This window comes from Octodon degus, unplaced genomic scaffold (assembly GCF_000260255.1).
Source record: "Octodon degus isolate 3935 unplaced genomic scaffold, OctDeg1.0 scaffold00203, whole genome shotgun sequence".
NCBI lineage: Eukaryota > Metazoa > Chordata > Mammalia > Rodentia > Octodontidae > Octodon > Octodon degus.
In genome coordinates this window covers 3,711,991-3,714,293 of record NW_004524779.1, presented here as the reverse complement: position 1 = coordinate 3,714,293, position 2,303 = coordinate 3,711,991, and the positions used below count along the sequence as shown (strand labels likewise).

The 2,303-nt window shown below is 37.3% G+C and overlaps 1 non-coding gene across 1 annotated transcript; it reads right to left on the bottom strand.

Moving 5' to 3' along the window:
• Positions 1–92: 92 nt before the first annotated feature.
• LOC111813598 lies at positions 93–199 on the bottom strand. Its single transcript, XR_002818808.1, has one exon. It is a non-coding gene; the product is annotated as a U6 spliceosomal RNA (small nuclear RNA).
• Positions 200–2,303: the final 2,104 nt, after the last annotated feature.

The window sequence follows — 2,303 nt, the reverse complement described above, 5'->3', positions numbered from 1 at the left end:
TTTTACCAGATTGAAGTAGAGGCCATCTATTCCAATTTTCTGTAGGACTTTGAACATGAATGAGTGTTGGACTTTGTCAAAAGCCTTTTCTGAAAAATATGGAACGCTTCACGAATTTGCATGTCATCCTTGTGCAGAGGCCATGCTAATCTTCTCTGTATCATTGTAATTTTAGTATATGTACTGCCAAAGCGAGCACGCTACTTACTAACTTGATGATTCTAAGCAGAAGTTGTTGTCTCTAAGCTCCCAAAAGAAGCTAGCACCCTTGAATAGTGCTGATGTCGTGCTTGTTGAATGAATAAATGTTGTAGAACATGACCTCAGTAATTAATTTCCATCTATGTGTCATATGATTCCTTTTAAGTATGGATACAAGTTTGCAATCTCTATCAAGTCCAGTGAAAGCAACTGACCTAAAAGACTGATGCATCACTTGTCGGCTTTAATGTTCACTCATCATAAATTCCTCCATGGCTTCATATAATCACCAGTCAGGTAATCTGCTGGAGAAGCTTGTCTTTAGCAATTTGTTCTGGGGTTTGGATGATGAATGAGATGGGTTATATCATTCAATTCATTCTATGGCACCCAAATGTTAAAGCTGAATGAAAAGAATGTCTGACAAATTGTTTGTTGTCATTAAGGCTTATTTCTCATGTGCTTTCAATGGTTCTCCCCATCTCATTCATTGTCCAAGGCACAATGCTAACTGTAATAAGCAAGACAATACTTAATGGGTGCTAGACAAATGATAGTGGAAGCTGTCTGCTGCATTACCCAATAAGTGAGAACCAAATTATAATGTCATTAGATGAGATGCCTGAAGTTATTATGAAGTTGTGTTTCCAGAGTCCTTCCTCCACCCTCTGCGTGGTTATTCTTGGAATCTGTTTTCTCTCAGAGGTCACCTTCTTTTCATAGCAGCTGAGATCAAGTTTTGAATCTTTTGTAATTTCAATTTTTTTAGAAGTACAAATTAGAATTAAAACAGAAAAAATTACAAGTGATACAGAATTTCACTTAACAAAGTAACATGAATTTCACAGTATTTGTTGTAGTACATAGTGTTGTCTTCCAACTAGTTATTCATATAAGCATGTAACATTGGAAGAAGGAAGAGAAAATGAAAGAAATGTATAAGAAATTAAGAAAAGTACAATTGAAAAAAGGAGACAAAACAAATTAAGTGTTACCTGTTCTGTTCCATAGACCAGCAGAAATGCACAGTACAGTTTTCCAAACCATCCTGCTTACATGCATAAACAAATCTCTTTCCCCCACTGCCTCTCCTGTCCTTCTCCTCAATCCAGTAACTTTTCTCCTGAATAAGTTCATTCCCTTTTCCCAGTATCTGTTGTACCTTTCAGATTCCATTGTTCTCTTTCAGGTTGCAATTCCAATTTTATAATACCCAACCAATAGGAAAATTGTGTGTTCTAGATATTGGTGCCATAGGAATATAAACTTGCATAAAATGACAAACTACACATTTTTCAAATACAACTTTCAAATTTTATAAAAACAAAAATAAATTTGTTTGTAGCTCAGAGGGACATTGAGTGCACATAGCTGTAAATCCTCACATACATGATCTCTCAGGCCTCTTTTCTCCAGCTAATTCCTTTCTTAGATTGTGTATTATTTCCATTTTGTTATTTTTTATTTCCATTGTATATTCAGTGCTTGGAAGATATTGCAGTGAGTTAATAATTAAGGAATGAATGGATGAGTAAATAAGTACAAGTACTTGCAAATGTAACTGTAAAAGCATACTAAGTACATACTAGTGAAAATATTTTGCCAGTGGCTTTACAGTCGGTTTTCCCTTACTGTAATGAATTCCTGTGATGAATCCACTTAAAGGGCTCAAAGTTGACTTTGGCCCATGGTTCCAGAGCACTCAGTCTGAGGTTGCTTGGCCCCATTGCTTGAGGCCTGCAGCAGCACAGTGCATCACAGCAACATGGTAGAGAAGGCAAAACAAGAGCGAAGAGGGTGGCAGGATGCTTGTGTCTTCTTCACGAGCATGACCCAATGACCTGAGCACCTTACATCAGGCCCCACCTCTTAGGGATTCCATGGTCTCCTAATACGGTAGCACTGCACCTGGGAGACGAGCCTTCAATGCATGGGGCTTTGGGAGACAATCAAAATCCAAGCTAGAGCGTTTGACTATAGAGGAAGTGAATTCCACTTGTACCCCAAACAATTTAAGGCTTGTGGCAAATGAATTATTGTGATTATTGTCTAAAATAGCTTCATGAGTTCACTTACATTTCTGAGATTTAAACAATACCTGA